Source organism: Fukomys damarensis, unplaced genomic scaffold, assembly GCF_012274545.1.
Source record: "Fukomys damarensis isolate Sample0158 unplaced genomic scaffold, DMR_v1.0_HiC HiC_scaffold_17, whole genome shotgun sequence".
NCBI lineage: Eukaryota > Metazoa > Chordata > Mammalia > Rodentia > Bathyergidae > Fukomys > Fukomys damarensis.
In genome coordinates this window covers 51,522,760-51,535,690 of record NW_022900929.1, presented here as the reverse complement: position 1 = coordinate 51,535,690, position 12,931 = coordinate 51,522,760, and positions in this window count along the sequence as shown.

Sequence of the window (12,931 nt, the reverse complement as noted above, 5' to 3'; positions counted from 1 at the left end):
CTTTTTTTTTTTTTTTTTTTTTTGAAATGCTATAATATGTTTTTAAAATTTTATGGGTAGTTATTACAAAAACAAACAGACCATCCAGCTAATCATCTTGAACCACAGATCAGAAAATGCTGGTGGACAAATAACATAAACATTACATGATATTAAACACCCCAGAGTGACCATCCAATCCTGGGGGTGATCTGAGCATTTTAACGCATTGCTCTATAAACTGCATGTGTCACCTGAAAAGAGCTGATCTGCAGCCAACATAGCAACAACTCAGGTTTCCACCAGGTATGTGACCTTGAGCACACTATCATCATTTGTGGGCCTCATTTTATTCTTCTAGAATTGGCCTTGCTAATCATCATCTAGCAGGGAGCATAGAATAGGGCCACACACAGATATTCTTAGACCCACAACCAAGGCTCTCAACCCTTTGCTCCATGATCACTCATTGGTCTTTGACCCCATGATCCACCCTAGATTTAGACATTTTGCTCCCTTCCATCTGCTTTTACTGCAATGTGCTCTGGACAAATTGTTCATTTTGGCTATCTTTAGTCATTCTTTATTCATTCAAGAAATGTACCAAGCAATTAGCTACATGTTCAAAATTTTCTGATAAGAACTACAAAGGAATTGTTTTAGGTTAGGTGAACTATACAACACTGCTATGATTTCTCTGATGTGATAAACCAGAAATGTAAATAAGGACCATGATGTATAATCGATATTGGGAAATGGGAAGAAAATGTTCAAATGGAAAGGAGAACTAGGAAGAGAGGGGGAAGAGAAGGAAATGAAAAGTAGAAAAAGAGAATAGAAAGGAAAAATAAAAACAAAGCTTCTGTAAATAATGAGTGGAAGAGAGGTTGAAGGGAGTGGAGAGAATGGGGAAAAAAGAAGAATCAAGATATGCCATACACAGGTACAAATTCCAAGGGTGACTGTTACCATTATGTATATCTGAAATGTAACAATAAAATTAAACAAAAATCAGCCATCTACAACATATATACCAGGGGCTGGGGACTTAGCTCAACAGTTCAGTGGCCTGCCTTGCAAGCGCAAGGACCCGAGTTCAATTCCCGGTACCAAAAAAAAGAAAGAAACATATATACTAAAGGGAATGAATGTGTGCCAATAAATCTTTATTTTCACAAACAAGCTGAGGGCCTACTTTGACCCATCATCATAGCTGGTAGATCAATGAGCTAGAGGTTGCACATTACAAGTTGAATAAAATCTGATACTTGATATTAGATTTTAAATCCATAATTAATAATTTTTATAATACATATGGCTATTTTCAAGCTACAATAACATAATAGAGTACTTAAAACAGATTTTATAACCCACAGTGCCTAAACATTTACTATCCTGTCCCTGGCAGAAAAAGGTTTGGGAACTCCTAATTTAGAATAATAGAAAGGTTATTATTAGGTAATAGTTAAGAATAAGAAATTAGAACTGAGACAGATTCTATTTCAAGTCCAATAAAAATGTTACTAATAATAACAGAAACAACCATGTGTTAAGCATTTTACTAATAATTTTTAAAATTACATATAATGTGCTAATTGGAGCACTTATATAACATAATTATTGTTGTACTCAATTTAAAAATTCAGAGATAGTTTACCTAAGCCGCACACCAATTAGAATGTAAGAGATCAAGCACACCTCTATGTGTCTCCAAAGCTTAGGCTTAATTAATCTGGACCATAAAGGATGGACAGGGAAATTGCATTGCTGGGGAAGAGCATTTGAGACAGAAGAAATAGCCCCTTCAACAGTGTGACTTGATGAAAATGTATTTAACAAAAGGCAGGTGTATGAAGTAGTATGAGGAGGCTTGACAGGGAAAAGAAATTGAGTCTGAATTTGAAATGGCTTGAATGCTGGAGGAAAGTTTGTCCTTGCAGTTTCTTTAGTAAGGGTTGCATGGCGTGGATAAAGTACTTAGCAGAGAGTGTTAAATGGATCTCTCCCTTTCATTGGACTTTTATTTGTATTATGCTCTTCCGTAGGATGTCACCAATGACTAGTTATGGCATTAGCATCCCTATGTTCTGGTTTGTATCATTTATTAGTGAGAAGAGTTCCTGATCCTACTCAGGATGCTGTGCTCATACAGTTTTCTCACCTCTGGTATTTATTCAAAGAAATTAAACAGCCAAAATATTAGCTTGCAGAGGTTTCTGTAGAATTTGTGCCTTGGCCGATTTCAGAAGTGTTGTTAGATTTTATTTTAAAACAGGCAAAGAAATGGGACACTCATTTCAAAGTCAATGCCAAGTGTTTCAGAATGCCTTAGCACTGAGCTTCTGTTCACAAGCATCAGCAGACAATATTTGATAGGACCAGTTTACTGCCCCTAAAGAAGTTTCATGTCCATAGAACACAGACCTGAAAGAAAACTGGTTTCCTCTGGGTTGCATACTTCAAGGGAAACTGTTTTTGTGCTAAGAAGCTGTTGAATTGTGTCTCTACAATAGATCAGAATACTAAGCTCTAGAGATCCATTTATCTCAGTTCAGTGATGGACCATTTGATTACACAGGTCAAATTTGTTTCAAGAATTTGAATGGACAAAGAGGATGATAGCTTCTTCTAAAAATCATGCTTATTGATTAAATTGGCCGTTTCCACAGAGGAAGTCCCAGAGGGGATTTAAACTCCAACAAAAATATCTCAATTCAAAATATGGAAACACTTTCTGTGACTCATACATGACAGTGGGATGATCTGAATCATATGGTGCCTGAAAGCTGGCTCATCAATTTTTTTTTACTCCCAAGGAAAATTTTATGCCTAAAGAGAATGAGTATGTACTCATAGGAATTTAGAGAAATGTAGTTTAAAACAGATTCTAAAAGTACAAAATACAGTTGAAGTCTTCTGTTAAAATTTTATGCAAACATTGCATTAAATTAAGCAATCTGTCTTCTTTTGTTTAATGCAGCCAATGGAATACACAGCATTACATAGCACTGATTCTTGGCACATCCTGGAGGTACAGATACTTTAATCTGAGAAGCAGCAACTGATGTCATGAAACAATTAAGAACGTTGCATCTCCGAGATGAAACAGGCTCTTTGAGTCACCCATTCTGATTATCATCAAGTGCAGGGTAATTTAAAGCCATCTGATGCCCCTTCCAATTCTGGATATCTGTGCTGTAGACTTTACTGAATCCTGAAGACTAATACACTCCAAGTTGCCTGTTGTTTTATCCTTTATAATAACTATTATGAAACACATTTCAAACTTTTAAACATACATATATTTATAGAAAATTTTTACACATATGAATGTATATTTGCACACATGTATATTTTCACATGTTTCACGAGAAAAATGAAATCTTAGATTACACTCTTTGGAGTTAGGGTTATTAGTCTTTTCCATTTCATTTTCTCCAGAATTTGCTTTTAGTAAGCTGGAAGACTGTGTCTTGTTTAAATGTCTTTTCATTTCTATTATTATTGTTGGTATAGTCTTTGGTTTAATTCCTGGGTTGATACTTAGATATTACTTATTGTAAGTATATTTGTTGCTTATGTTTAGAAACCTTAAGTAATGATTGCTTCTCAAAGGTGTTTTCCAGATATACTTGGTCTTTAGGATTTGAGTCTCTAACTCTGGAGCAATCTCATTTTCATTATACCAGGAAAAATAACTGATTAGATCAATCACAACACTAGCCCAAGTGATACAGTCAGCAACAACAATAAAATCAAACACAGGTTAGAAAATGACAATTTGTGGTAATTATTAATCTGTCACCTTTAACCATAGAAATAAAACGAAATTGAAGACTAGCCAAGAATATGTTTATAATGAATAAAATGACCAATATAGTAACTTTACCCCTTGGGGTGGGGACTTAAAAGGAGTAAGGCCCTCTTACTATTATTCACTTCTGCTCTAGCTCAGCGCAAACGCCTTTAAGATCCCCTGTGTCTCTGCAGTGCAGATGAGGAACAGGCATAGCCAGGAAGCCAGAGGTGAGGGGAGTGGGTAGGTGGGGTGGGGGGTTGGGCTGCTGAGAGTGCCCCAGGGACTCCTGTCCTTGCCATCCTGCTGATGGCAGGGAGGATAGTCTGTTAGTGGCAGGGAGGCCTAGGTGCTGGGAGGGGCCCATGCTGATGACGTTACACAGCGGTCATTTATTATTTCTTTGTCATCATCTGTTCAGTGCCCATGAATGTATCCTGTATCTTTCTTTTTGAAACATTTAAAAAAAAATTCAGACAAGACACCTCCTTATTCCTAAGTACTTTATTATATAGGTCATAAACTGAGGAATTCTACATAAACACAATACTATTATGGAAATCAGGAAATACAATGTAAGGCTTAACTGAGTCCTTGCTAATTGTTCTTATAGGGTTCCTGATAATAAAAAAAAATAATACGTTATATTTCATTTTCTTGTTTCCTTTGTCTAAATAATTTTCTGAGTGTCACTTTTGTGTTTCTTGATGTTAACCTATTTGAAAAAGAGAATTTCTCTTGATTTAGGTTTGTTTACTGGCTCTCAGCTAGATCTAGCTTCTGCTTTTTTTGCAGATACCACAAAATGATGCTGAGTCCTTTTCATTGCATTCTATTAGGAAGCACTTGATCATGATGTATAATGTCTACAGTCATCGAAATTATTAGGTTCCCATACGTGGCATGTCTCAATTCTTCTTACTACTCCTTTGCTTTTCCCCTTGCCAACAGAATGCTAGACCCCATCCCATTTGCAAGATAATTATCCATTCATTATTACACTCTGTTTTGTAATTTATTTCACTCAAATGAGAGAGACTATTTTGGCATTTATTTCACTCAACACTATATATATTTTCCAGGTACACAATTGTCTTACAAATGTCTTGAATTTACCTTTTGGTCTAATAATATCCCAGTATATATAGAAACCACAATTACTTTATCCATTCACCTGTCGTTGTGCGTAGAAGCTGCTTTCATGATTTAGCTACTATGCATTGCGCTGCTACAAACATTGTTATGCACTTTGCACTGTAGTATGATGTCTTTAGCTCTGTGGAGAGGATATTGAGAAGGGTAATATCTGGGTCCTATGTAATTTCAAAATTTAGTTCTTTAAGAAATTTCCATATTGATTTCTACGGTGGATGTATTAATTTATATATGTTTTTTACAGCAGCTATGCCAGCATTTGCTTTTCTTCAACTCCTTGATTATTGCCATTCTTTTGAGTGTGAGGTGGAATCTTTGCATTGTGGTAATTTGCATTTTTCTAATGGCCAGTGATGTTGAACACTTTTCATGTATTTGTTGGCCATTGATACTTCCTCTTCTGGGAAGTGTCTGTTTATTTCACTTGCCCATTTCTTCATAGGGTCCTTTATCTTAGGTGGTCAAATATAGAGTTTATGTAGTCTAGATATTAGTTGTCTGATGAAGAGCTGGAAAAATTTTGCCCTTCTGTAGGTTATTTGTTCACCCTACTAATTGATTCCTTTGCTATGCAGAACAGTTTCAGTTTCATGTAATCTAATTTGTTGATCATCCTGTTATTTCTTGTTCAATCAACTAATATTCTTATATAATTACTTATTATTATGACAACTGAAGCTACTAATATTTAGGACTATAAGCCCCCTTATCTTTTTCAATTGACTTTCTTGTGTGTTGGGAAAAGTTTTCTATATCTTGTGTTGATTGATTAATATTTTTGTGGTCTCGTGGATTCTAATTTTCCCACTATCTCAAACTGGATCCCTGGTAACCTGTCCAAGCTGGGCCTAACATCCTTTTAATACATTGTCACCATTAGTTTCTTTACTTTGTGGCACTCAGAGATATTCCAGATTGATCTAATTCTTTTCCTGCCAAGGCGTTTGGGTCAGACTTTGCTCCAAACCTTAAACCTTTCAGTGAAAACTGGTATACAGAATGTTTTTGAGTATTATCTGTATGCATTGCTACTAGATATCACTGTTTCTAGATCAACACAAGGCCTTATGATTCATTCTGATATATCCGATTCCAGTTCAATATTTCTCTCTTCTTCCATCTCATTTCTAAATTTGTACTCTCTAACCCAGTGGTAGAAAACATGCACTCATTATACACAACATATTTACTTATTTGTTCACTCAAATAATAGTAGTTTCAAATTGGCTTTGTAGCACTCATGTAAAGGAAAAGAAAAGAGACAGAGAAGACAGAGAAACAAAAGCGCAACATGAATTAGAGCATACTATTTTCTCGAGATTTCCTTTTTCTTTTAACCTAAGGGTATACTACCCAAATATGCCCTTATAGTTATTTGAGTTGTTTTTACCTGTGTCTTCCCATGTTATTTTCTTTCTATTATTTCTTTAATATATATTTCGGTTCATATTTTCATGTCTTTAGTCAAATCTAAGATTGTGGTGGGGGGGTAATCAGGAACTCAGGACCTTGCACTTGTAAGGCAGGTGGTGGAATCATTTAGCTAAAACCCCAGCCCTGGGCTATTTTTTTTCATTTTAGGCAAGTATTTGAATGACTATGCCAATATGAAATAACAGCACACTTAAGAAAGACAATGATCACAACTAAACTGGATTGTCCTTCAAATTCTTACCTTTTTATCTGTCTACAAGCTTTTCCTTTATGCTATGACTAAAAAAAAGAGTGACATTTTAATCGCTATCGGTTAGGTATGGTTTGAGAATTTTTCCTAAGTGTTCACATATTGAAGATTAGTCCTCACTGTGATGTATCAGTGTTATGGAGCCTGAGTTTGCAAGGGTAGTCACAGTTTCCTGTTGTCTGCTTGTCTAGTGTGCAGGCCTCTGTTCTCTTCAGCTCACCAGAAGGTTTTATGAATGGAAAGCAAAGCTATTGATTGAATAGTCTAATGATTCAGGCTGTTTTAGTTCCTTAACCCAGGGATAACTAACCTTCAAATTAACCATTAATATAAGAAAAGCTTATTTTGTAGGACAATGGAGAAGATAGGCAAATGTAACTTTCATCAGGGAACAGGGGAAAATACTAAAAGGTAACTAACACAGAACACACTTAATGCATTGGGAAGTTTTAATCAGAGTTATTACCTATAAGACAGCTAGTGGGAGATGAAAAATATATTGTTTACTCCATGACCCCTAAAATTAGCGATTTTTTAGTGTTGTTTTTTTTTTTTTTCCCCTGGTAACAGGGATCAAACTGAGGTTCTTGCACTTTTGATGCAGGCAGAGGAATCACTGAGCTAAATCCCCAGCCCCCAAATTAGTGATTTTTTAAATCAACTAAAAATAAGCGAAGTTAAAGGGTTTACTCAGGTTTTCTCTCAGTTATATAAAGACAGTGGAGATTTAATCCGACTCTTGTGTTCCCTAGTGGTTCTTTTGGGAGGTAATTATGACTAGATAAATTCGTTTTGGTGGAATCGTGATAGAATCTGGTGTAATTCCAAGAAGAAGGGGTCATATCAGAAGACACATATACTCATGTGTTACTGTTCCTCATCTCTTGTCACATGATGCTTTGTGCCATAGCAGAACTCTGCCAGCAAGAAGGCTATGACCAGATGCAGTGCTTGCACCTTGGAACTTGAGAAATGTGAAGTCAAATAAACATTTGTTTCTGTGTAGGAATGCAAAAATGGGTTGATACAGTCATCACAGTAACAGGAAAAAAAATTGAGAAGTTGAAGAAGGCCAAATTCCCTCCATAGGTGGTCCCAGAATCAACAAGTGAAAATTCAGAGGTTTGACTGAAGTATCTCCTAAGATTCTAAAAAGACCAGTGATGAAGAGGGAACATCACAGCCTGGCTCTAAATCTATCTGTATGGCCTTAAGGGAGCTATCTAGTCTCTCTGTGTTTCAGATTTATCACCCATATGTGGGATAATAATACAAGTATGGAAATATTAAAGAGCTACACCCTTAGTAACATCAATGAATGGAGTGCTTAAATTATAACAATAAATAAATGGTAGCTATTATAACTACTCTAATTTTTCTGATTCTCCTAGAAATACTAAAACTCTTACAGCATTAAAGAGCCTAATAAGATTAACTAGGCACTCAATTTGATACACTAAATCTTTGATAGATATCCATTAATAATATGGACTCTGTGTTAGCATACGTGTGTGGAAACATAAATAGAAACACAAAAGGTAAACATAATTATGTATGTAACCCCCAAAATCATGTAGCTATACATGTTTCTAGAGAAAATAGGACGATTTTACATGAGGAAAATAAGAGATTGATTGTATAGGTCCCATGTGGTACACCTTTGAACAGAAACTTGACAAAAGCAGAGGACTAAGAAAAATGGTTGATATTAAGGATTTTATAGAGTTTATCATCTGTGCAACAACTGGAGCTAGGGTTTGTAATTATAAAGTAGATTACTGTGAGATTATATGTTTACTAATGAACATTTTAATGAAATGATATATTCATTTATGCTTCTATAATTGTTTCTTTCCCATTATGATATTTTCATGGTTGACAAAATCTGCAATATACTTTTCTGCTTATAGAAAACAAACTAAATCCAAACTTAATCAGATAGAAGTACTAGTATCTGTGGAATAAAATCAAAGCTGAAATTTCTGCTTAGATTTTTAGCCTTTCACTTACTCTTTTGCTTTACACTGTGCTTCTCTGAGGGTCCTCTGCATTCCTACGTCAAGGGTCAACCAGGAAGTTGAGGAAATTTTTATACCAGGGCTGAATCTCTGTATCTTGAGCTGCTTTCCTCTCCAGTAACTTTCCCTTTCAATTTCTAGCCTTCTAGAAGCAAGTCCCAAGTTCCTTCCCTGTATACCTCCAGCTAAAACGAATGCTGTTTCTGTCTGAGTTTAACATCTCCACTATATGTAGACCCAGAAGCACCTTTCAGCTATATGAATGCATCTCTCATACAATGATGTTTTCACCATTCAAAAGACAAATCAGCTCTACTATCTGCCAGTGTTTTGTCCCTCTCCAGAGCCTTTAATTAGTTTCAAGTGTTAAAACACATATTTTGATCAAAATTTATAATTGTTATAGGAGAGAGTTTTCATCATATGTAATATAATCTACTGTTACTGGAATCTGAAATTATTTTTGACTTTGAAGTTATTATGTGATTGTCTTCTGAACTCCATTTTGCTAATGAGTAAATATACTTCAGTCTAAAAAAAATTTCATAGGTAAGTTCTGGTTGTTTCTTACACTTGATCTTAGCCAAAAGGCTGATGAGCAATTGATTGTTTTTTAATTGTTCTCATTTTCTTAGACTTTCTTTTTTTCATTGAGTTTATTGGTACTTTTAAATGTACAGTACAGTTACATTCATCACTGGGATCTTGCACCTTTGTATGACAGGTCTTGGTTTTCATTTTTTCCCTGAACCCCTGACCTCCCTTCACCCCTCCACCCTCCCATATTTACAAAGATTTTAGACTTTCTTTAATTTATAATAATAAGCCCAGTTTTGAGGCAAGAGAGAGAGAGAGAGAGAGAGAGATTCTTGACTCTATGTATTACTTCAATCTCAGATTTTCCTTCTTTATTAATTCTTTAAAGTTCATAGCTATTCATTTGGATATAAATTCTCTGAGTTGTTTCTGTTATATTTTCTTATAATTCATTCACTGCAGTATGATAATACCAGGTCTCTGAAACTTCCCAGGTCCCCTGAACAGTTCATTCCTAACATAATATAAAGGATACTTCTATGTCAATTACCAGTGTGCTGGTTCTCTTTACTTTGCTTTTCAAGATCCACAGACAATTCTATAATTGACTGATTTTTTTTTATGATCCTTATAGTTGATTACATGAATTGGCATCAGATCCTGTCTTTGACTCCTGCTTCCCTTAATTTTTCTAGTCCTACTTCTTAGATGCTTTATGACATACCATGCACGCTTTCAACATAAGGTGTTATTTCTCCTCTAATGCCTATCCATTTAGTTTAAACACTGTAGTCTTTTCAATATTTTAGTTTTAAATTCCTTATTCTCAAAGAGAGCTTCCTTGAGCACCTTATTCAATACTACCCCACGATCACACTTAGTGAAAATGTGACCTTCACTGAAACAGAATGTCCCTGCTAAAGATATGCCCTGAGTGTATTAAAGGGCAGAGGGTACATGTTTAACAGTAACATTTTCAAAATTAGTAGAAAAGTTGCATATTGTGAATCCATTTACTCTATGTCTTCATTGCATTTTCATAGTTTCTATATCTATGTTACATTTAGGGAGATTTCCAGTACTATTTACTAATGGACTAAGTCTCTGTTCTTATGCGTCTTTCTTGCTATTTAGATTACTAAGATTTCTCAAATATTAACAACTATTTTTTATTACAAAATTTAGTTGTTTTGTTTCCAAGTTTTTCACTTTTGCATTTTCACTTTTCATTTTTTTCTTTTTTTCTCTTTGAGTTTATTGGTACATTTTACTTATGCAGTACAGTTACATTCATCATTGGGATCTTGTACCTTTACATGACAGGTCTTGGTTCTCATTTTTCCCCTTGCCCCTACCCTCCCTTCACCCCCTCCCACTCTCCCCATTTACAAACACTTTATTTCCATTTTTTCATTTTCTCATACTTTTTTCTTTTCCCTTATTTTTGATTTAGATGTCTTGTTATTTCTTTTTGTTTGTTAATGTACTTAATTATTCTTTCAAGCTATTTCACGATATTTATCTCTGATATGAACATTCTCATATTTTTCTTCTAAAGTGCTTCTTCCTTTATTTTTTCCAATAAAGACATTCATTTCTCTATTCCAGGCTGGCCTGGAGCTTGGTATATAGCTCGGGCTGGCCTTGAACTCTCAATCCTCCTGCCTGAGTCTCGCGAATGCTGGGAATACATACTCACACAATCATGATTGGCTTTTTAAAAATTCTTAATGGCATAGTTCATTATGCGATTTGTAATTGTTAGCTGAGCTCATCTTCAGTGGGGTTTATAGAGACATTAGGGTTTGTGCTCCAAAGGCATTTGTGTAACTCTATATGATTCTGTTTGTTTTTTACTGCCAGGATTCTGTGTCATTTGCCCTCTTCCAAAACAATTTCATCTGCTAAACAGCAACACATCTTCTAACTGTAAGCAAACGTGGGTGTTCTAGTTAGCCTTGCCCGTGCCTCAATCATCTGTCTTTAAATCACCCTCCCCTTTTCCTGAATGCAGGCTAGTTCATGTCTACAGCATAACTTACAGGTTCATTCTCTGCTCAAATCTGTCCTTTTCCGTTTTCCTAATTCTATTTCTCCCTTGCTTTTGGTCACTCCCGTGCATTGGTTTCACAGTTGACTGTATATTTTTAAAACTTACCTCATTTTGAAATTATTTGCATTTGTATGAAACTAAGAGAAACTCTTCCTGATCAAAAGTATGTAAAACTATTCTTTGCAGCCCATCGCCTGCCTGCGGGGCTCTAGCTCCGTCCTAGCTACTCTGTGCACCTCGGCTTTAATGCACTGCAATCAGTTATCACTTTTCTAAACACCCCAAACATCCATGCCCTTATACTGTTACTCATATACCTGTTATTCATTTCTTTAATTACCTTTCCCACATTCTTTCCGGAAAACTCATCTATGTCATTACATACCCAGAGAAATAACTCCTCTGTAGAGCAGTCACAGACCTTTCAAACAGAAACATTTGTGGGTCTGCGACCTCAGTCAGACTGCCCCTCCTTTGAGAGCAGAAAGAAAATTCTTTTTGTTCTTGATCTATTAGTGCTCAGTAAATTTTTAAAAATAATGAAGAAAAGAATAAACTCAATTTAAAATGCAAATCAATTTTGGGAACTAATATTAGAAATACTATATATTCTTTCTAATTCTAACTAGTATGGAATAAAATATGTTTCCAAGAAAGAACATTCTTTAATATGTTGTAATAACATACCCTTTATATGTAGTTTCCATGTTTCCCTTTTTCTTTATAAAAATCATAAGCATTAATCAATTTTCTATGTAAATTAATTCAAACATTAAAGAAAGGATAACATTTCTCTCTCTAATACAGAAAAGAGATACTAAATATTCCATTTTGATATTTTTCATTCATTATAAAATATATGTAAAAATAACCATAATTCAAATTTTATTATCTCCTTTCCTTCCTATATTTAAAATTTTAAATAGCCATTTAACCCCAGCACACTAAAGTTAAATAAATTTAAATTTATAGAATTAAAACAATTCAGCACAAACCGCAGAGCCAAGGATTGTAGATTACCTATTTCAATGGCACATAAGATAAAAGTCAAACCCTTTATTTTAAATTCACTTTTATCACCTACCTTCTCCAATGATAAATTTATTTTGTGTAAATTTTAACTGGAGCTTAATCTTTTATGCAGAGGAATAACAAAATACTGTACCTAGGTTCAAAAATTATGTTTTAAAATTTATTCTTAGTCTACTCATGTAAATAATCCACCTTTTATTTTACATATAAACACAGAGTCAATTTAAAGAAAAGACTTTTGATTGGTTTAGACATAGCTCAATGCATAATGTAGTTCACTTAATATAGATTGACATGCAGGCTAATGATGATGAAATAGGGTTATGTCTACTGTGCATCCAGGCATTTCTGTATGATAACATCAACTTAAATATTGATATGTGGACAATTTAATTTGTCAGTTTATGTACAATGTTTAATCTTTAATTTCTTATCAATTAAAAGTCATCTGAGTCAAATCATTATGTACATATTTATGTATCTCACATATAGTCAAATCACTATATTTATCTATGAATATATATGCATATAGAGTCAAATCACTTAATCAAAAATGTGTAAACCAAATATATAATTATACAAACATGTACATAGATATAATCAGTGAAACTAAATTTTGAGAGGGAAGAGAAACAAATCTTTGGCCTCTTCTTATCTATTTCCAGATTCCTAGGCTT